Source organism: Sorex fumeus, unplaced genomic scaffold (assembly GCF_029834395.1).
Source record: "Sorex fumeus unplaced genomic scaffold, SorFum_2.1 ptg000265l, whole genome shotgun sequence".
NCBI classification, from domain to species: Eukaryota; Metazoa; Chordata; class Mammalia; order Eulipotyphla; family Soricidae; genus Sorex; species Sorex fumeus.
The window spans coordinates 30500300-30524834 of record NW_026606322.1 but is presented as its reverse complement, the minus strand read 5'-3'; the positions used below and the strand labels follow the sequence as shown (position 1 = coordinate 30524834).

Here is a 24535-nt window from a genome sequence, read left to right as displayed (position 1 = left end):
CTATTTGGTTTAGGAAATATGTATTTGCCTTCTATTTTAAGAATTATTTTGGGTTGAAGCCTCTATATGATTTTTCTTTTAACACTTTAATTTTTTCATTGTTTTGATTTGGGGGTCACGTCAAGCAGGGCTCAAAGCTTACTTTTGATTGTGCTCAGGGATTATATCTAGCTTTTCTCAGGGGATAATACATGGTGTGGGGGATCAAACTCAGCTTAGCTGGGCACAAGACAAGCTCGTCCCTGCTATACTGTCTTGCTTCTCTTCAACCCTTCAACTCTTTAATATTTAATGTGTTCTTTAACGCACCTCCAGATATAGAGTACACTGTACTACTTAAAATTGTTTCTCTAAAGCTAAGGAATTTTTATGAAGAAATTTCTATTTGCATTAATTTTTCTAAAGTTTGAAAAGAATAGCCCTAGATGCAAGATGTATGCTGATTTCTTACATTTTGTCTGTTTTATTCAGATTGACATTTTCTAAATTATTTGAAACTATCATTTGTTGCAATCATAATGTTAGAAACCTAGTCATTATTACTTTGAATACCACCTCAATTCCTCTCATTAATATAAGAATGAGTACATATATTATGCATTTTAATAATACTCTGTATGTTACAAATACTTATTTTCTCTCATTTCATTTTGTTATGGTAAATTTAGATAGATATGAATTTGAGTTCACTATTTCTTTTCTGATTAGTGTTGGAGCTACTGATAAACCTTTCAGAGCAAGTATTCAATTCTGATACTATATTTTCTGTCCTACTTTGGTGGTGGTGGTGGTCGTATGACTGTGGTTATGGATGATATAGGCTTCTGTCTGTCCTAGGAATTTGTCCCAGCAGTTCTCAGGGTACTACGTAAAATGGAATTATGCTTAGCCACATGCAAAGCGAGCAGCTTAAGGCCTGCCTGTTCTTTCTAGCTTTTGTTTTCTGTCCTTTGCATTGCTTATTGATTCTGCCTTAGTTATCATCTTTTCATTTCATTATCCATCTTTCCATGGCGTTTAATTTTAACAGTAACACTCTTAATATATTAATCATAGTTATTTCAAATTCCATGTTTATTAATGTAGTATTTTAGTCAGATTATTGCTGTATGCTAATTGCATTTTCTCTTTATCCATTTCTTACACTTTTTTTTGTGAAAATTTGGCACAATTTATTAGTCAATAAGAATTGAACTGACAAAGGTAGAAAGGCTTTCGAGCAGTGTTTATCTAAATTTGCTGAAGGGGTGACATTTTGTGACTTCGGTTTTGTTAGAGATACCAGAGGCTTCAGATTCTTGTAGCATGGTTGTGTGTGTGTGTGTGTGTGTGTGTGTGTTTCTTACTCTTGACTTTGGTTTTCTTATGAACTCTTCCTCAGAGATATTCTGAGTCTTGTCATTTTATCTAAATTCACTTGAATTCATTGTATCAACTCCCTGATGCTCACCTGGTAAAATCAGGTTTCACTCCTGATGAAATATCATCTTTTTCTAGAAATGTGTCTCATCATTGTGACTCGTACATTTTTCTCCAGTGGTACAGATTTTTGATATCCTGTTTTTTCACTGACACATTCTTGAAGCCCTACGTTCTTGAAGCCCTCTTCATGTCTGTGTTTGCCTCTCACTTTAGGTTTAACAGAACTGGAGTGACAGATGTGAGCCATTTTCTTTTCTCTGCTGGAGGAAAGTCTCAGAATTGCACTCGGAAACAGCTCTTTCTTTCCTCTCTTGGATATTAGTTCTTCCTTCTCTCTCCCATCCCTCCCAAAAGCAATGGGCATATTTCACAATGAAATCCTAAAAGCAGCAATATACACCCAATGGGTAGATGAGAGGGTGTTATAGACAAAAAAAGGAGGGATATGGACCCTTTGGTGGTAAATAAGGTGAGGCAAAATATTACCCTTAAACACAGAAAGGTTGCATTCTTAAGGTACTGCCATCTCAACAAAAATAAGTACAGTTACAGATGATGCATAAAGAGAGCAAGACAGAGATACTCCCAAGTGTAAGGAATGCACTCGCAAAGGATGTGTGTTTGCAGGCTCTCTGGGTGGCTCTCTCTCACCGCCTTCATTTGGTGCTCTCAAACCACTGTGTATGGACAGGATCAGAATGGCTGTAGGCAATGGGCAGGTGGAGGAAGAACAAGGACCAGGCTGGTTGCTTATTAGTTATCATTTACTCAACCTCTTGTGTCTCTCCAATCTCACTCATTCTTCCTTCTTTGCTCCTCAATCCCTCAATCCCATCTCATGTCTCCTTCCTGTGTCTCTCAGCTTGGGCTCTCCCTCTCCTCTCTGGATTCTGACTCTGATCCCTCTGACTTTGACCCCCTCTGTTTCTCTCTCTACCCCTACTTATATCTCTGCACACCTTGCCCTCTGGGCCCATGCTCCACCTGGTCTAGAAGCATAAACAACATGAGGAAGCCCCTGATGATGGCCCATAGGCAAAATAGCTCTTAAAGTGTTTTTCTCCTTTAGTTATTTTTATATGGACACAGTAAGAGATGCATTGTAGCTTGTGGGGCAGCTCTTCTGGGAACATCTTGCCAAAGACCCAGACTACAGCGCTCAGGACAGATTAATCATTCCTAAACCTAGCAGGATCCAAATCTAGTTATTACTTTTTGGATCATGATAGCATCTGTCCATGAGAAAGCTCTTAACTTATAGTTAAGCATTAGGCATTTTGGTCAGCCCCATTTCAATGCCAGAGTAGATATAGCTCATGGTTTGCCCTGGGTCCATCCAGTCCCTCATCAGGACCCTGCTTTGGGGGATGCTAGGAACTAAGGGCACCTGAGGCTTAGGTCAAGAGAACAGATGACCAGGAGGAAAATATCATTTAGAGTCAAATGACTCTCACATTAACAAAAGCATATCATTTGCTACTATCTTCCTATGCCCATACAAAAAGGACATTGCTCTCAATATATTATACAAAGGACTTAAGGAGAAGAGAAAAACAATATTTACAAGTCAAGAGAGCACAAAGAAAGAAGTTACAAATAAACACAGAGGAGATGAAGCATTCTGATGGGAACTACCCAATAAAACTAAACTACCTGAAGCTATGTTATCCTATACCCAAGAGTGGATCACAGTGTCATTTTCTTGCAGAGAAAATGCTTAATTAGAGTCTCTTGAGGAAGCAGAATTTGACCTATGTTTTGAGATGTGTAATTAGGCTAACAGATACTTAAAAGAAGAGAAATCATCTATGACAAGGAAAACACTAAGGGAGACTGAGGTGCTTAAGAAATACATGAGAAAATAATGCTTTCCTTTGCTAGTTTTAGAATCAGTTCTATAACCTACTAGACCAAAGGAACAAAGTATGCAAAGGATCTGAAGCAGAGGAATGTGATGAAACTGTTTTAAAAATCACTTTATGAAGGAAACCAACCTCAGTATAAGGGTTGGGAAAAAATGGGGCTGGAGAGATACTACAGTAAATAAAGCATCTGTATTGCATGCAGCCAACCTATTTTTGAGCCCCAGTATCCCATATGACCCCCTGAGAACCAACAGCAGTAATTTCTGAATGCAGACTGAGGAGTAAGCCCTGTATAGCACTGGGTATGCTCCCATCCACACACACAAAAAAGTTAAATTCTATGTATCAAGACAAACCAGAGATCTCAAACTTAAAACCAGTATGTCAGTGCTGGTATGGTAGAACATTAACCTGAAAGTACAACCCTGATCATGTTGGCAATGGGAGACCTGGTAAATACCAATAGCACCAGCACACATGCACAAGCTCATGTTCTTTATAAGCAAGCTTGTTTCTGACAAAAAATAATCTCCTTGACCAAACTGCACTTAGATTCCTCTGTGTTCTCTTCTGAACTTTATCCTTGTTCTCGAAGAACTGCAATACTCAATTCCATTTTCCACGTCTAATATGATTGCCTGAGGAATCTCACTGTTGTTGAACTGCACATAGCTGCCTTCTTGACATGTGTCTTCTTGTAAAGACTTGCACATGACTCTAAAGACTGTATATGGCCCAGGTAAGTGCCAGTAGGGCATTTGCCTTGCATGCGGTCGACTTGATTGACCTGAATTTGATTCCTCCACCCCTCTTGGAGAGCCTGGCAAGCTACCGAGAATACTGGCAAGTTACCCATGACGTTTTCAATATGCCAAACACAGTAACCACAAGTCTCACAATGTTACTGGGCCCACTCGAGCAAATCTGTGAATAACAGGAGAAGAGTGACAGTGACAATGATGTATTATATATTATATATGTGTTATATAATTATACTTATATATTTTTAAATTTTTTAATTCTTTCTTTACAGGTTATCTAGACCACTTTTGATTAAGAAAACTGTAGAAAGTAACTGCCACAAGCGAACACCAGGCAGTGGCACATGTAAAATTTCCACAGAGTCCTGCTTTGCGGGTATTTGAATGCACTGCTCAGGGTCTCTGCTCACACTTGCTGGAATCAATCATGACAGATTTAGTCCACGGGTCGCTTTCCCCCATATTTCTTTATAAACTCTTCAGCATTCTTACAGAATTTTTTACGGTCCTTAGAGTATTCTTCAGCTAGGTCAGCCTGAAGTGGGTGCTCAGGCTGGAGGTCATTCACCAGTGCAGTGAGGGACTGGATTACTTGGTCGGTTTTGGTTGCTTGCTTCCAGTTTTCAGCACTAATTACTGACAGACAGACCTGCCCCTTTTCATCAATGTTTGGGTGATAGATCAATGTTTGGGTGATAGATAGATAAATGTGATCTTCAGTGGTTTGAATGGATACTCTGCTGGGAAGTTTATTTCGATTCTGAAGACCCCCTCATCATATGGAGGATTGTCAGGAACAATAAGCCCTTGCCAAGTCAATAAATTAGCTTCATTAACCTGGATGTTACAGAAGTTTTTCATTCCACATTTGCGGATTTCTTCAAGCTCCTTCATCAGCCTGCTGCTGGCTGCCGTCTTGGATCTGGTGCTGCTGCTTGCCCAGAATGCATCGCCAGCTCCCGGAAGAGAGCAGCGCAGAGTCTCCTGCCCCTGCATCTGGCTGTCCTCACCGGGGCCCCTTGGAGGGAGGCAGGTTGAGTTTCCCTCCCCCCATGCCAGGAGAGCCACAACAGCCGAAGACCTCCAGAACCAGCCACAGTCATGCTGAGACCACTCTCCACACGTCCAGACAAGCCTCACACACTGAAAAACTGGCAGAGGAACCCAGGCATGCGGGTCCCGGGGCTGAGATCTCCAAGCCTGCTCAGATTGGAACTGGGCCTTCTCCACCCAGATCCCCCATCTTCCAGTAGGTAGGCGTCACACCCACCAGCTGCTGCCAGTGCCAGGTTGGTCCCATCAATGTCCAAAATGCAGAGACTATAAAACCTAGCTCCCAGAAGCAAATACACCCGGCCGTGTGACATCTTATTATCTCATTTTTCCTTTGGAGAACCTGGCAGGCTACCGAAAGCATCCTGCCCGCACAGCAGAGTCTGGCAAACTTCCCGTGTCATACTCAATATGCCAAATACCAATAACAATGATGGGACTCATTCTCCTAACCCTGAAAGAGCATTGAATCTGATTCTTTTTAAAATCTCAGGGCTAGGAGGAAGGAGACGTTGCTGGTGCCTTCTCTAGGCAATCGATGAACAACAGGATAATAGTGATTGTGATATAATTATATTATATATGTATATATTATATATGTGGATATATGTGATGCATATATATATACATATATACACATATATAATGCTTTGACTAAGGAAGTTACTGCTTGGACATCTTAACTAGGGTTATGTGATACTTTTTATAATTTAAAAATAGCTATACATGAAAATATTCATGATGCCAATTTTTCTTTTGAGTTTATTTGTGTCAATTAGTTATTATATGGAACAAATAATTCTTATATTCTAAAGTAGTTTCAAGACATTTTTCTATATTTAAAATATGAAAAGAAAATTTCTGGCACTGACAGCCTTTTGGAATTTCCTGAGGATTTAGATTTTTCAAATAATTTTTTTTCACTTTGGCTACAGTAAGGTTTATAATCATGCCAAGTATTATCTTTTTCTTTCTTTTTAAAATGAAGTAAACTGGCACACAAATTATAAAATTATCATGCATAATTATACAGTATTTTGAAGCAGGAGACAGAATTTATTCAGAGAAAACAACATTCTACCTCCTTGCATATTTTAGCGACAAAATTTTATTAGATCATATTCAAATTCTGTTGCAACACAATAATTAAGCTGAAACATTCTACCATACAATATTATCCAAAATACTTTGTTTTGGAAATCTCTTGAACAATGTAAGTCCAAATTTATCTGAAAGAAAATTTATGTTTTTTTCCACTATACTTTTCCTTTAGCAGTCGTTTCAGTAGCCATACAATCTCCAAAGTCACTGAGTTTCAAAACTTTTCTTTTCCCCCTAAATTCACAGTAGTCTCGCTGATTCACCTTTCAAATATTTCTCTTTAAAAGCACCTTCCAGTTCCATTCATGTTTCAGAGAAAGTGAGGATGCCTAGACCACCATTGGCTCCAGAGTTTAGGAAGGAAAAAGACAGAGAGGGAAAGAAATCAAGAGAGGAGGATAAGTTTGATGGGAAGCAAAGGGGAGAGGGACTCAAAGTACATTGTGGCTGAGAATGAGTGGTAGAGATAAATATCCAAACAACAGAGTGAACTGTACTGAAAACAAGAGATCCGAACTTTAATAGCCAAAGTTAGAAACAAATCTGTCAAGATTGTAAACTGGGAATGGGGGTTGGGGTGGGGGGAACCTGGAAACACTGATGGAAAGAACAAGACACTGGTGAGGGGATTGGTGCTGGAACATAGAGTGCCTGAAACCCAGCTGTGAATGACTTTGTAATTTATGGTATTTTAATAAAATTTTAAAAAATAAAAATAGCACTGTAGCACTGTCCTCCTGTTGTTCAATTTGCTCAAGCAGGCACCAGTGACATCTCCAATGTAAGACTTGTTGTTACTGTTTTTGGCATATTTAATATGCCACAGGTAGCTTGCCAGGCTTTGGTGTGTGGGCGGTATACTCTCAGTAGTTTGCTGGACTCTCCAAGAGGGATGGAGGAATCAAACCCGGGTTGGCCGTGTGCAAGGCAAACGCCCTACCTGCTGTGATAAATTAAAATAAAAGGAAAACAATTGCATATGACCTGAAAATATATATATGTATATATATGTATATATACATATATATATATATATATTTTACAGTCACTGTCCTTCTGTTGTTCATTAATTTGTCTGAGCGGGCCCAGTAACATTGTGAGACTTGTTACTGTGTTTGGCACATCCAATACATAATGGGTAGCTTGCCAGGCTTTGCCGTGCGGGCGAGATACTCTCGGTAGCTTGCTGGGCTCTCTGAGAGAGGTGGAGGAATCAAACTCGGATCAGCCATGTGGGCCACGTACAAAGCCAAACACCTTACCCGCTGTGCTATTGCTCCAGCCCAAATATATATATATACATATATATATATTTATATATAATATGTATATATGTATTTATTCCTTCTTTTCTGTTCCAACCTCCAATGCTCTGTAGAGAGGATGAAGCAGTTCCCCATTACAGCATATTTTGTCACTCAACTTTTAGCTGGCTAACAGTTTCATGTTTCATTTGGTCTTATAAATTTAGTCTTTCATTTTGACACTCCTTTTCCTCAAAATACCACACAATGACAATGTGAAACAGGAAAGTTATTATATGTTTGTTATTTGTTTTTTACTAAAAGCTTTATAACATTATCAATAATTAATACAGTGTGTCATATTCTTACAATATTATTATTTTTTAATCCCTGACTCTTATTCTCTTCCTTCATGAAAAGCCAAGGTTCTCCTTTGAAGCTAGAAATTTTGTTTTTCTGTTTACTTCTGGAAATGAGTTTGATGCTATTTAAGTTCCTTGTTTGAGAGTTTCGTATATGGTTTCACACAAACTTTCTGTTAAAATCCTGGCTCTATGTATCACACATTGTATGAACTTGAGTTGCCAATTTCTTAAAATATCTTTGTAGACATATGTACAAAGAGAATGATAATTTTCATCAGTGTTTTTATACTGATAATGAGGTTCTCTGAGCGTAGAGCAGAAAAATCTATAAATTTTTATCTCAGCTCACAAAAGTAACCACATCTCAGAAATAAATATGCTCCTTTTCCAGATAGCTTTGAAGACACTTAAAGATTCACAAACAAATTAAAACAATGCAGCAAAAGAGAATAAATGATTATTAAATTAATAGACTCTCTTCATCATTTGGGAGAAATCTATACTTCTGAAATATTTTAATTTTAGTAATGTTTATCACTGAGACACCATAACTTTTGATGAAACATTTTTAATGTTTTATATTATAAACATAAATAAGACATAATTCAAAAGTAAGCACATTGTTCTCTGTTATGGTGATACCTTTTTTTAAAATTCTGTTTTAGATGAACAAATAAAATTATATCACACAATGTGTCAATAAACTAATTTTAATCAAAACATGAATATATACATTTTTGATTGAAAAAAGAAATGAATACAAAATTCATAATACAGCATTGATGAAAAATTAGACTGGTTGAAATCCTAAATCAGAGAACAAGGTCCTCTTATCTTAGCTTAGTTCTTGTATAAACAATCTGAAGCACAACTGCTTCACTGGTGATCTTGGTTAGGCTAACAAAATCAAGTTTCTGCTTAATTTTGATGATGTCTTTTGAAGGTACAAAATATGCAATTGAAAGTCCAAAGACAGAGAACAAAACAATGAACTGTCAAAAAATGATGTATTACCCCTAAAAGTGTGATTGGTGGTTATAGCTGCAGTCTTTATAATATTGTAAGCCAAGGTCATGGTTAACCATTGCCTAATTTGCCTAACCATTGCCATATTTGCTACCAGAAGGAGCCAATGGTTGATTTGGATAGTGAAAGTGTGCCTTCCAAATTCAACTGTATATCAACAAGTGACTTCTATAATTCGTCTTTGAGAAACATAGCTAACATTACCAAAATATTTTAAAAATTAATCCCCTAAGAGACACACAAAAATAATCTCTCAATTTTATGGGCAGAAGACACATCTATGAAGATTATAAAATATGTCTATGATAAACATGATCAAGATTTTCACTAAAAATATTAATATTAGATCAATATTATTCATCAGAACAATGAGGGAAATCACTGATATTTGTGAAAACTGTTTTTTCATGATGAAGTAGTGATAAAATTGTGGCTATATTATAGTTGATAACAGTATGTTGGCAGATAAATTCAGGCAGCTATAATAAGGTTAGGGTACACAGGATTACTAAGCCCTGAAGATAATTTTTTTCGTGGTATTTTATAGTAGTGAAAATTTATTGAAGACCAAAAAAAAAAAAAATAAAGGCGAACATAACCTTATTGGTAGCTTGCTACACTACGTAGTTCATTCATTTGAAGCATAGATAGTATGGGAAACTGTATGTAAGGTATGAAGGCTCTTCAAATAATGAAACCTAAATATATCTAGTCAGTCTACTTAGATAGAGAAGCAATTGAATTTTCCACTGATGGATGAATACATAATGAACACAGTGTACATATGTGTATGCATTGACATGTGTATATGTACTTGTAAACACATATATATATCTGTTAGAATAGTATTTAGCCATAGAAAGGATATCTTTCCTATTACAATATTTCCTATTGCAATAAATGGACCTGGAAATCATTATTCTAAGTATTTTGAAAAGTATTGTGTAGTATCACTAATATGTAGTTTATTTTAAAAAGTTAAAAAAAAGAAAAATATCATAGATGCAGGAAAGAAATTGGAGATTACCAAGAGCAGAACTAATACTGATTCAAAATTGGAAAAAAAATGGTAAAAAGGTACAAATTTATAGTTCAAAAGCAAATGTTAGGTTGCAAGATATAATGTACAACATAGTAATACAGTAACTAATATTGTATTGTGCATTTGAAAGTTTTTGAGATAAAAGTTGAAAATTTTCACTGCAAAAATAAAAATTCTTATAACTTTGATCAAGACTTACCATGGTGATCATTTTTTGTAATTTATGAATATTAAATATATATACTATATATCTGAAATAATATGATTATTTTATGTCAATCATATCTCAATAAAATGAAGAATTAAATTTATTTAAAGGCTAAGTAAGTAGCTACAGCAATAGATGATTCACTTGTAGACATATAGACATATGTGGTAGACCTAAGAACAGAGAAATTCTGGCTACATCTTGGTTTGAATTTAAGAACTTTGTTGAAGGTTTTTGACTTTCTGAAGAGGAAGCCTACATGACAGGAATAATGTAATAACTTCAAGTGTGCTATGTCATGAACATAAAAAGTTTCCATGTTGAATACTGCGTAGATAGGTAACTTATACAGTCTAAAGTTTGAGAAAGGAGACTAACAGTAGAAATGTGATATAGGAACTTGAGACACATCATTACTCAAATGATGTTCGGGTTACTCCAAGAACAATTGGAGACACATGTAATATTCCAGTTTCAGGAAGCTCTAACAGGGAATGGAAATAATGACACAGATGAGAATTAGAATGAGGAAATGGGTGCGGGATATTGAGTACTTTGGTGGCGGTTAGGTGTGATGACTACACATCAAGAACATAACATTAACCGTTGAAAGCATATTACCTTAACTAGAAAAATAATTAATTTTTTTAATTAAAGAAAACAAAAGAATGCTGTTAGAAATAGTACCAAGATAAAGGCTTTTGCCTTGTAAGTTATAAATCCTGGCATCATCCCCAGGATACATATGATCTCCTGAGCACCACCAGAAGCAACTTCTGAGCAATAAATCAGAAGTAATTTTTGGTGACATCAAAACCAAATGAAAAAGAAGAAAAAGCAAAGATAAGCATCTAGAAAAGGAGACTGAGATAAAGTGGTCAGTACTATAGGAAGAAAACATGGTGAGTATGGAGATCAGGTATGCAATAAATAAAAAAGAAAAGACTTTAAATAAGGGAAAATCAGTAAATTTAGTGCCAGCCAGTGCACAGATTTAAGAATAACTTTAGATAGATCAAAGACCATCCTTGAAATGTATCATAGAGGAAATTTTGTCAATGAACAAATATGTGGGAGACAAAATTCTAAAGCTATACCATAAATGTATCTGACTACTGCCTATTCAATTGAACATGGTTCTAGGTAATGTCATGAGAGAAATTAGCAAATAAAATTAGTTATCAACTAGCTTATCTCAAAATAGAGAAATTAGAGTGGATTATTTCAGTGAGTCCAGGAATATCAAATAGTCCGTCAAACTAGAAGAGAAAGACAGAAAAATTAGAGTGATGTCAGGTAATATGAAGCAATAATAAAGGTCAAGAATATCAAACCATGAAAATTAGGCCAGTCATTGTTCATTTTATTTATTTATTATTTGGTTTGGAGACCACACCCAGTAATGCTCATGAATTACTCCTCGCTCTGCACAAAGGAATTACTCCTGGTGGTACTTGGGAGACAATATGAGATGCTCAGGATCAAACTCGGGTCTGTTGTATGCAAGGCAAGGGCCCTATCCACATTATTATCAACTCCAACACCTTATTGCTCATTTTAAGGTAGCAAATTGGAATCTACAAAGGATCTCTTACGTTGTCAAGAGGCTGAAAAAGGAAATGGTGACCTTAGTCTTGCCTCTACATGGAACTGACTTTTGCCAACAGTAAAGGGGATACAGTCATATTGGAAAATAGTCAAGGATATAATGAGAGATAAAATTCCTGGTTTAAAATAAAGAAACATTATATGGAACATTTGATGGCTAAAATCCATTCATTAAAAACTTTATGACTGTGTATCTCACTGTGATTCAACTTAAAATATAAATAAAAAATGAAAATAAAATATAGAGAATCGATGCAGCATCTACATCTAACAGTAAAGGGGAGTTTAGAAGCTAAATCATCCCCACAACCTCCTTAAAGAATTCATCCTTACCAATATTGATTCTGGCTTTGTTAGACTCTAAGCAGAGTCATCCTTGCCACTTCATGCAAAGAACTCTGAACTATAGGACCAGAGAATTAGTAGAAAGGGTAGTGTGTTTGCCTTTCACAGTTCCGGTACTTCAAGCCCTGCCAGGAGTGATCCATGAGAACAGAGGAGTTAAGTTCTGAAGACTGCCATACATGACTATATAATACAGTCATATTGGAAAATAGTCAAGGATATAATGAGAGATAAAATTCCTGGTTTAAAATAAAGAAACATTATATGGAACATTTGATGACTAAAATCCATTCATTAAAAACTTTATGACTGTGTATCTCACTGTGATTCAACTTAAAATATAAATAAAAAATGAAAATAAAATATAGAGAATTGATGCAGCATCTACATCCAAATACAAGAGGAAATTTTGTCAACAATGACAAGTATCATATTCTTATTGTGAGAAATACCACACTTGCCACCTGTTTAAGTGAGTTAGAGTTATGATCCTAAGGTTGGATATGTAGGAAATCAAGGGAATAATCACACAAAGGTACACCCCCCACCTTCTTTGTAGCACTCACTAATTCTATAATGGATAAGAAAATGATACATTAAGTTTTGTACTTTCTTTTTTTTTTCTTTTTTTGGGTCACACCCGGTGATGCACAGGGGTTATTCCTGGCTTTGCACTCAGGAAATCACTCCTGGCAGTGCTCAGAGGAGAATATGGGATGCTGGGAATCGAACCCACATTGGCCGCGTACAAGGCAAATTCCCTACCTGCCATGCTATCACTCCAGCCTCGGTTTTGTACTTTCTACCTAAAGTATCCCTCCCCCGTGGCAGAGCTTGCCAAGCTAGCCGTGGCATATTCGATATACCCAAAACAGTAACAATAACAGGACTCATTCCCCTGACCCTGAAAGAGCCCCCAATATGCTAGCATGCAACAGGGACGAATGAAGACGTTACTGTTGCCTGCTCAATCAAATCAATAAACAATGGGATGACAAGTGATATAAGTAATACAAGTGATTTGTGAGAATAGAGAGAAAAATTTTGGAGAATGTTAGGAATATCTGAGTTTGTTGAATCTCTTGGATTATCTCGCAGATAAGAAGCATGTCTGAGCAAGTTCAGAACAATTGTTCATTGTAGAAACCTCTGTGGGTATAATTTCTTAAATAATAATAAATAATAATGAAGTAATGATATTTATTAACATAAAAGATTTTACATTTCCATGTTTAAAAATTATTACTTAGGTATTTTGATATATATGTAAATATATATCTAAATTTGTGTATGTAATTTTTTAATATAAGCACAAAAAGATGAAACTAGTTTTGTTTTGCTAACAAATAAACTACTAGGAAATAGGCATAGAGCTGTCAGAAGTGGACTAGTGGCAACATCAGCCCCAAAATGCAGTCACTCTGAATGGAACTCCAGGTCCTTTGATGACATTCAGCTGAGAGGAACGAGTCCTTTCTTGCCCTACTTTCTTCAAAGTGCCTTCTCTAATGATGTGTGACGTTAGCATTCTCTGGAGTTAATGAGGTTAACAATATGCTTGACTTTGAAAACAGGAGAAAGGAAAGAAGTTCACAATCCAGAATAAGAATGCAGATTGACAGAAGTTTGTTTCGCCTGCTCTGGTGACAGTTTCCCCATGGGATGCAGAGGACCAGTATCTCTTACAGAAAGAAGGACAGTAGCAGCAGTAGCTGTTATCAGCCAGTTTAACCTGAATGACAGCAGCATCTCTCGATTTTCCTACAGAAAAACTATACTAGAGCCAGCAGAGTTCTTGACATGAAAGCTCTAGGGTAGTTGTAATGTTGAATCTTGTTTCTTTAGTTGATCAGCTATTTCCCTCAAGGTTTTTTCCAATGTTCCAGGAACTTTTTTACATGCTCCCATATTACTCTGTGATTATCAGGGAATCTGAGACTTTGATATGATTGCGTTAAAATATTGAAAAAATTTAAAGAGAATGTAAAATATTTAAAATATTAATATTTAAAATATTTTAAAAACTAATTGGGATTCTATGGTTTACGTAGTCATTAATAATGATTTCTTATGCACATAAATACAATACCACACACTTCACCAGTGTACCCTTTCCCTCTTTCAAGGACCCAAATACCCAGCCTCCCAATCGCCCCCAACTCTGTTATGTTGATCAGTTCTCACATTATGTTGTCTTTGTTGCTTGCTTGCTAGCTTGTTGCTAGTATATTTTTGAGTTCCATATATGAGAGAGATCACAGTTGGTGAGAATGCCATCTGCTTCAGCCTTTATGGAAAAAAAATGACGATCTCTGTGAAAAATAGAACTATATGACCATGTCTTGGCCTCTATACTTCAAACACAAAAACATTAATTCAAAAGGACATATGCACACCTAAGTGTTCTTTGCCATACTTAGTCCAGTAGGAAAGATATGGAAACAACCCAAATACCCAAGTCGTGTATATACACACAATGGAATAACATGCAGTCCTAAGTATACTGCATTTTTTAGTACTTTTTCTGATGGTTTTCCATACTGATAACTATTCTCTTCTCTGTGTTACTCATTATTGGAAATAGTGAGAAACAAAGTAGGCTACAGCATCCAACCATTGCTACCCTCCTCACTTCACCATCAGAATGCAAAACAAGTAAGAAAAGGTGAGATTGAGTTCTGTTTTCGTAAGATTAATAAACTATAAGCTTATTCTTGTTCCAAACTTTAAATTAGTAAACTTTATCTTGTTTATAATAGAAGGTGGATCCTTTTTTACATTAATATCTGTTTTATTGGACATATTAATTAACCAAAAATCCAGGTAATATATTTATATTTTATTTTTAGTAATATAGCCTATGCCTTGATTTCTTTAAAAATTGCTTTTATTATAATATCTATTTTATGATTATGCTGAGATCATTTATTAAATTTGGGCATGAGGGTGAGTTTTATATACTATAGGATTGACTACATATACAATCATGAAATCTGTGAATACAAAATTTAATTAGTTGTTTTATATCTATGCCCTAATTTCTTTTACTCACTCTATAGGTCTTCCTGTTAGGTATTGAATATGAGTGCTGAAAGATGATGTACTTCCTTCCATCTTAGGCATTAAATATTCTATTACCATTGAGTATGATGATAATTGGATTTTAATACATGCCTCTCAGTATTAAGTGTGCTGCTTTTGCTACCCTGGCAAGCCATTTGTATAATTATGTATAATTTTTGTAATTTTCCAGTATTAATTAAAATTATTGTCTTTAATTTTTTATCATTTCTAATAACAATTATCATTGAATTTATTCATTTATTTAGGGGAGGCATACCCAGGAATGCTCAGGGTGACTCCTGGCTCTGTATCAATGAATTTCTTAATTGTAAAAATTCAGTCAGCTTTGCAATTCTAATATTTGTCATGTAATTTAATTTTCCATATTTATGAATTCACACTCCCAAAATGTTATGACATCTATTTTCATGAGATAAATTTTTACTTAGTTTTTCTAGATTGCAGAACTTCTGCCTTTCAGCATTGGGTTATATAGCCTTAGTCAATTGAGTTGAAGTATTCTTTCTAATTCCCTTTTAATATCTGTTAGATCAATAGTGATGTCTCACCTTATCATACTGATTAGTTGTCTGTGTCTTCTCCCTTTTTAAACATACCTATACATTTTGCCAATTAGTTGTTTTTCTGGGGACAGTGATTTTTCACCTGTCATCTTGTCTTTCACCTAGCCGTGCTGGAAGCAGTATTCAGTATCATGGAGCAAAATCAGTGCCCCTCTGTGTGCAAGTCATGCACTCCAGCCCATGGAGATATCTTCCCAGTGATATATTTTGGATGCAGTGTAATAGGTTGGGCCCCACACCCCATGAAATCTTTGGAAATAATAATAAAACTTAAAGGGAGATTTCCTTACCCTGAAATAGCACTAAGGCATGATAACCACATCTCTTTGATGTTCAAATCTACACTCTTTGGAGGTAGGAGAATAGATATGCCACCCAAATAGAGAAATACATGTTTCTGTGTCTCAGTAAAGTGGGGAGTTGGAAGGTAGACTCCAGAAAAGAATATTTCCACCTCTCTGTTACACACACCTAATCCACAGGCTCTTGGGGAAATGCTTGGCTTAGATCAGGACTAGCAAAATCCATCCTAACTTTGGAATAGGTGTTGTGCATCCTTCACCTTACCTTACAGAAAAGAATTTCAGGAGGCGGCGAAGTGGTGATGCAAGAGAGTGTCTATTAAACTTACATTGAAAGATATGAAGGGAGAGAAGAAGAGGAAATAAGTATGTAGTAAGATAGAACATGAGCTTCTCCAGAGTGGAAAAAAAGCAGATACAAGCAAGCAAAATATGTGTTCAAGGTAGTCTTGAAAGCAAGTAAATGGATATACATAATAACTTTTCAGCATCTGTATCTCAAATTAAGATATTTTTATTTGTTTGGGGGCTTTCTTTCTGAGCCATGGATTACTTAAAGGGGGCTGGAGCAATAGCACAGTGGTAGGGCATTTGCCTTGCACGAAGCCAACATGGCCGACCCAAGTTCGATTCCTCCACCCCACTCGGAGAGCCCGGCAAGCTACCGAGAGTAGAGTATCTCGCCCGCACGGCAGAGCCTGGCAAGCTACCCGTGATGTATTCGATATGCCAAACACAGTAACAACAAAGTCTCCAATGGAGACGTTACTGGGCCCACTTGAGCAAATCAATGAACAACGGGAGGACAGTGACAGTGATATAATATTTAGAAATTTGCTAATTTTCTATTTATTTGTTTGGTTGGTTGGTTTCTAGTTAATATCATCAATCACATTTTGATGAACATACCATGCACCCAATAGGGAGTATATATTGATTGTTCCAGAACTACTAGGTGAAGTTTATTGATAATGGATATCTACAACTTAACACAATCTCTGTCCGAATGATCTATTACTGAGACAGGAGAATTGACATCCCATATTACTGTTATTCAAATAACTGTTAAAATTTCAAAATGTTTACTTTTTTCATTTATTTTGAAACTTTTACTCAATACATGCACATTTAAATGGAAGAACTGAAGTGCGAGATATGTCCTTATGATTTTTTTAAAAATGTTTTCTCTGGTAACTTATCTTGTTTTGAAAACTTTTTTCCCTTCAATTAATGTCATTACTTCTGTTTTTCCTTAAAAAGGATGTGCTTAAACAATGTATTTGTATTTTCCCCACCTCTTTAACTTTTAACCTACCTACGTTTTTGCATTCTATTAATTTCATTTTATACTCTTAGGTGGATCTTGCTTTATCTACTATTCTATTTTTATCAGTTGATATTATTATATGATTCATATTTAAAGTAATAAACTGCCATATCCACAAGCAAAGTCCATTATATAATAACCACACAAAGCCTGTTAACCCTGCAATCTACTTTGTCAAGTTCACTTTTAAAACCTAATTATCAAGTCAACATGGGAAGATGCCATTGTTGACAACATTGACGAGGAATACGATCTACTGGTTCAGCACCTCCATGAATGTGCGAGGAACGCCAAGAGAGAGATAGCCACAAAAAGTCGCCTATCTTCGAAAACTCTTGAGCTAATCCACCAGCGTGGTTTGGCGCATGCCTCAGGCAACCGCAAACTAACCTCCGAGCTTGTAAAGCAATGCAGAGATGCGATCAAGGAAGACTTCAAAGAGAGAAGAGCAGAAGTACTGGTAGATGCGGCAGAAGCCGGGAAAAGTATTCGTAATGCCCACCTGTCCTTCGCCAACTATAAGACCAAGATGACTGCCCTCCGACGTCCTGATGGATCCATCACATCCTCCAGAACGGCAATGGAGAAAATTATCCATGACTTCTACTCACATCTCTTTGATAGCCATGTCCACTTGCCGACATACCAAATTCCACAGGATGGGTATGTCATTCCCAACATTCTCCCTTCCAAAATCCGACACGCCATTTCGTCGGTAAAGAAACAAACAGCACCCGGCCCAGACAAGGTCAGACCTGAACACCTGAAGAACTTGCCGTCAGTACTCATCAATACACTGGCTCGGCTCTTCACTCGCTACCTGTCTGAATACAAGGTTCCGTCCCAATGGAAAACCAACAGGACCGTACTACTGTTCAAGAAGGGAGACATTCATGACATTGGCAACTATCGCCTGATCTGCCTATTGTCTGTCATCTACAAGTTGTTCACTCGAGTCATCCTGAATAGGATTGGCAGAACACTAGATGAAGGACAACCATGCGAGCAAGCAGGGTTCCGCAAAGGATTCAGCACCATCGACCATATCCACACGATACCCAAGCTCATTGAGGTTTCTCGGGAGTTCAAGATGCCACTCTGCTTAACGTTCATTGATTTAAAGAAGGCCTTTGATTCTGTTGAGACGGAAGCGGTCATTGAAGCCCTAGCCAATCAGGGCATTCAAGCCCAATACATCAGGATCCTCCGTGAGCTGTATTGTGGATTCACTACCAGGATCTCACCATTCTACAGAGAAGTGATCGTTGATGTCAAGAGAGGGGTGCGGCAGGGTGATACCATTTCACCGAAACTCTTCAGTGCCACCCTCGAGAACATCATGCGACAACTGGAATGGGAAGGAATGGGAGTGAAGATAGATGGTTGGCAACTACACCACCTCCGCTTTGCTGATGACATCGTTCTAATAACACCAAACATCAGCCAAGCGGCACAAATGCTGGCCGACTTTGATTGTGAGTGTGGAAAGGTAGGACTACAGCTGAATCTTACAAAGACAATGTTTATGAGAAACAGCCTTGTTCCTGACGCCCCATTCGCTCTCAATGGAACGACTATCTCCGAATGCAACAGCTATGTGTATCTAGGTCGAGAGGTCAACATGACAAATGACCTGGCACCCGAGCTGCGCAGGAGGAAGAGAGCGGCTTGGAACGCCTTCAAGAACGTCGAAGAAATAGCTAAGAGGACGAAGAACCTCCGGCTCCGGGCACATCTCTTTGATTCCACTGTTCTTCCTGCATTAACATATGCCTCAGAGACCTGGGCCCTACGCAAACAAGATGAGAACGCCATTCAGGTCTCCCAAAGAAGAATAGAAAGAGCTATGCTTGGAATATCACGTTTCACTCAAATGAGAGAATGAATCCGGAGTTCTGACATCCGTCGACGATCAAGGATCAGGAACGCGGTCTCATTTGCCAAGGTGTCGAAAATCAGATGGGCTGGTCACGTAATGAGATTTAAAGACGACCGCTGGACTAGAGCTGTTACTGATTGGATTCCACGGGATGTCAAGAGACCGCGTGGCCGCCCACCTACCAGATGGTCAGACTTCTTCGTCAAGATCATGAACGATCGGTTTGAGGCCCTTCATGTTCCCGGAGCGAACAGATGCCATTGTGCTACACTAGCACGCGACAGGGACAAATGGAGACGTTACTGGCGCCCGCTTGAGCAAATCGACGACTAACGGGAAGTTAAGTGATTAAGTGATTAAGTGATCAAGTCATCCAGGTAAATCATTAGAAACTAGACATCAAACTGCAAAGTGATATCCAGAATCCCTGGCACAGACTGATCCAAGCACATGTCATCATCCATAAACACCCTTATGCGATATTTTTCCTAAATAGTTTGTATTTTAGCTCATGATGTCAGGAGCTAAGAACCTATATACTAACATTATACCTATATAAATTATACCTATATGAATTATACCTATATACTAACATTAAAATGGGACTAAGATCCCAAAACGATGTATCAAATTTTACATATAGGTTTTAAAAACAAGTTGACATAAGGATTCGATTCCAGTCATATATAAAATGGGAACTGGATTCTTTTATATCATTTTATTACTTATCTTCTATCTTTTATCCTTTTTAACTTGTATTTTATCATTCTTTCTTAAATAATTATTCGTGGTTTTGAAATAGGAAATGACAGTTATACATCAGAGAACTCTTTTGTAAATTTAAATTTTTCAAATAGGTTTCATAATACATGTAGTTCTATAATAATTGGACTAAATAAACTTGACATTAGGTATACTATCTTGCTGAAATATTTTAAAAAATTAATATGCCATCTATATCATTTCCTTTCATTATTAAATAACAGAAATATATACCTAGCATAGAATTTATCTGAGAAATTATGCAAAGAAAAATTTCTTCCTATTAAAAAGGTGGAATTGAATTGCTTTTTAAATTTTCCTTCATGATGCATCAGTTGTTTTTAATGTACTTGTATTTTCTTACATTTTGCCAAGTGTAAGAAAATCAGTAGCAAAGCACACTCCCAAAGGTAAAAACAAAGCACCACAAATTTTACAAGTAGTTTTTAGAGGATACAGGAATAGCACTAACAGGAAATATTTTTAACCTAAATTTTTAAGTTTTGATTTTAATGGAGAATTTAGAAAATCTACGAGCTTCATACACCAATCTGTCAAGACAATGTTTTTAATTGTTATATTCACAAGTTTGAGTGTTCCGTACACATAGTCTTATGTGGACCTAAGAGGAAGTAGGAGGAGATTGCTGGCATCAAATATAAAGCAGAAAGATTCTGTAATTATTCTCCAATCAACCAAACATTTATCCAACAAAGGTACATGGAGACAAACCTAGAAAACTGATACTTCCCTGTGTTCACCAGAAACCTTGAAGAGACTAATATATTTGTAACCACCTGAATTCTTCTAGAGGATTAGATAATATGACAGCTGACAAAAGAAGCTTTGTAATAGTTTTAATGTTTTAGTTTTACAAATCTTGTAAGTGGCTTTCATTTATGACAGTATGCGAAAACAAATTGCTCAAAAGTCAAAGACCTGAATTTTTTTCTATTGCTTCTTATGAACTCGGGTCGGCCATGTTGGCTGCATGAAAGGCCAAAGAATACATAGAATTCTCCTGGAAATGGGGAAAGTATTATTATGATTGTGCACAATACTTTTTAATATTTCTATGAGTAGAAGTTTGATAAAACCTGAAGTGGAATTTTTAGAAGACTAAGGTTTGTGGCAGATAAGGAAAATATGGACACTTCTTCCCCATAATCTAAAGGTGAAATCTCATTGACAATGAAAATCGGGAGAAAGAATATGATGTGCATAGTTAATTTAAACAGATAGTACCGAATCACAAACCAGTTCTCTAAAATCAATTACAAGTTGCCCTGGGCTAATGCCTTCGGTTTTGTTGATGAGGCTGTTTGACTGACTGTACATGTTTATGAGAGGATATAAATTAAAGCCACAAGCTCGCTAATGGGCACTTGTAAATGGCCCTCTAATTGCCAGTTTAAACAGAGCCCATTCTTAGTCAAGTTCAACTTTGTCTCTACTCAAATCCATTTCAGTTACTGAATAAAGCTTTAGTATTATTTTTAAAATAAGCCAAATCAAAAGTCTGGCATGGAATCATTTCTCTATTCTAACTCATATTGATCTGAAAAGTAACACTAAACACAAAATACTGATCATGGTAACAAGTTAATAATGTGTTTATTAAAGTCCTATACTCTGAACACTCGCTTATGTGATTGTATTTAGAAATAGGTTCTTTGTAGATTTAACCAAATTCATGAGTTAAGATGAAGTCATTGGGTAAATCCTAGTTCACGATGATTATCCAATATGACTGATATCCAGAAAAAGAAATTTGGACATAAAAGAGATATAATTGGAGAACAACATCTGACAAAAAAAGCAGAGATTAGAGTTATGAGCTGCTCAGGAATGCCAGATTGCCAGAAACCAGAAAGAGATGCAGATTCTCTTATAGTTGCAGTGAAAATGTCATTTCCCAACACAGTTCTATGGACTCCCAGCTTCCAGAATGTAAATCAGTATATTTCTCCCATTTGACTTCACCCAGTTACAGGAATTTTATCACCATAGTTCCAGGAAACTAACACAACCACCTTTTGTGTTTTCACTATGTGTGTTTGAATATATCTGCATACAGGAAGGTGTATTAAACAATGGTCTTTGAAAACAAAGAAGTAATCAGACATAAATACATTATCAATGATATTAAGAAATGGAGATTTAACATAGTTACTAATCAAAAGAAGGCATCAATCCCAGTTTCTTTGTTTGTAAAACACATACTTTCCACTATCCTAACTACTTGTTAGAGTGCTTTAAATATTTTTTTAATATTTACATTCTCCTGTTTCTGAACATTATGAAAATTATCAACACAAGTATGTGTATGTGTATGCATACACATATGTTCATGCACAAACACACACAAACACACATATATCTAACTCCTTGAAAATTACCTCGCACATACATGGGTCAGAAGTCTTCATAACTGTTACTATGTCTCACTAATTAGATCTGTTTCTGCCGCATATGTTTATTGAGCTCAGGTTATGTGCAAGGCATCATTATAGAAACCTGCTCAGTGAAGGTTCAGGACTGTTTAACCTGCAAGCATATGCGAAAGGTATTTCTTTAATCTATGATTTTTCTTTTGTTCAATTGCCCTTCTGCTAATTCTATGCAAATCTTCAGGGAAATAATGACAAGCCATCACTTTAAATATTATATTATGCCATTTATGAAAGCAAAAGAAAAGTAATCTTTTAAAAGGTCCAGTAAAATGTTCTTCAAATAAGCTTTCTTCCTTCTTGCTGAACTCTAAGATGTTTCCTCTTCCCTTGAGAACCTTTCCATCTGGTAATTAGATGCTTTTAATTGGCTCTACAAAAACATAATCGGCTTTCCAAACATCACTAAGAATAAATAAATTTTTCCCACAGCATGATTTTTATTAAGACTCAGAAAAACTTTAAAACACCAGAAAGTGGCTTAATGTTAAGGCTAATGCTAAAGACCATGCATGTTTAATAAATTTATAACACAAAATCCTCAGAGAAGTTCATCTCGGAAGAAATAATTTCAAGAGTAAAATATTCAGCCGGTTTGGTAAGTTTGAAATTAATGAACTTCAGTTTGAGGTCAATTAGAAGACAACTATCCATTTACTGAACTTAGAGAAAACAGCTTTACTGAAATGGAAATCACTCATGGAATTTCCAATCACCTCATGTGTTGAAGCATCATTGTTGTAATTCCAGGACTTAGGTGTGAGTTTGGATTATTTCAGATAACCCTTTGGTCAAAGCATAATCTGAATATTGATGTAGGTAGAAATTCTTGAAAGAAGAACAGTGGGGCCAGAGCTAGAGCACAGTGTGCAAGGCATTTGCCTTGCTCACAGGTGATCCGCATAGAACCCTGGCCTCCCTTATTAGTACCATGAGTAAGCCCTTAGCACTGCAAGGTGTGCTCGCCCTCACAAAAAATTTGGAAGAGGAGGAGGAGGAGGAGGAGAGAGGAAGAGGAGAAGGAGCAGGAGATGAGGAGAAGGAGGAGGAGGAGAATGGGTAGAAGGAGGAGGAAGATGAGGAGGAGAAGAGGAGGAGGAGGAAGTGGAGAAGGAGGAGGAGGAGGAGAAGGAGGAGGAGGAAAGGAGGAGAAGAAGGAGGAGGAGGAAGATGAGGAGGAGAAAGATGAGGAGGAGAAAGATGAGGAGGAGAAGGCGGGGAAGAGGAGAAGGAGAAGGAGAAGGAGAAGAGTAGGTGGAGGAAGAGGCGAAAGAGGAGGAGGAAGAGGAGAGGTAAAAGGAGAGGAAGAGGGAGAGGGAGAAGAGGGAGGAGGAAGAAGAAGAAGGAAAAGAAGAAGAGAAGGAAGAAGAACAAGAAGAAAAAGAAGAAAAGAAGAAAAGGAAGAAGAACAAGAAGAATGAGAAGAAAAGAAGAAGAAGAAGAAGAAGAAGAAGAAGAAGAAGAAGAAGAAGAAGAAGAAGAAGAAGAAGAAGAAGAAGAAGAAGAAGAAGAAGAAGGAGGAGGAGGAGGAGGAGGAGGACGAGGAGGAGGACGAGGAGGGGGGAGGAGGAGAAGGAGGAGGAGGAGAGGAAGAAGGAGAGGAGGAAGAGGAGGAAGAAGAGGAAGAAGAAGAGGAAAAAGAAAAGAAGAAAAGAAAAGAAGAGGAAGTAGAAGTAGAAGAGGAAGAAGAGGAGCAGAATTAGCAGTAGAATGGTTTTAGGATTCTAAAGTTGAAAAGCACCAATCTTTTTCATTTTTCCTGTTTCAATAGTAGCTGGAAACTCCATATCCTCCATCGCATGATGGGCTGCAGCAGCCACATCCACAGTCATAGCGTTATCCACAGTCTCCAATTCCAGAGCTATAGCCTCCATAGCCACAGACTCCAAATCCAGACCGATAGCCTCCATAGCCAGTCACAGCCTCCAAATCCAGAGCCATAGCCACTGTAGTCCATAACCACTCCATAACCACAGCCAGTGCCTCCAAATCCGGAGCCATAGCCACTGTAGTCACAGCCATAGCCAAAGACTAGACCACCGAAGCCTCCATATACATAGTCCAGGCCTCCATAGCAGCTGCTGTAGCATCACATGGTAGTTGAATTGGGGATGGTTTGATGGGAGAG

At 37.0% G+C, this 24535-nt stretch overlaps 1 pseudogene; it reads right to left on the bottom strand.

Annotated features, from left to right (window-relative positions):
- Positions 1-4433: 4433 nt before the first annotated feature.
- On the bottom strand, positions 4434-24239 carry LOC130018475 (ubiquitin-conjugating enzyme E2 L3-like; annotated as a pseudogene).
- Positions 24240-24535: the final 296 nt, after the last annotated feature.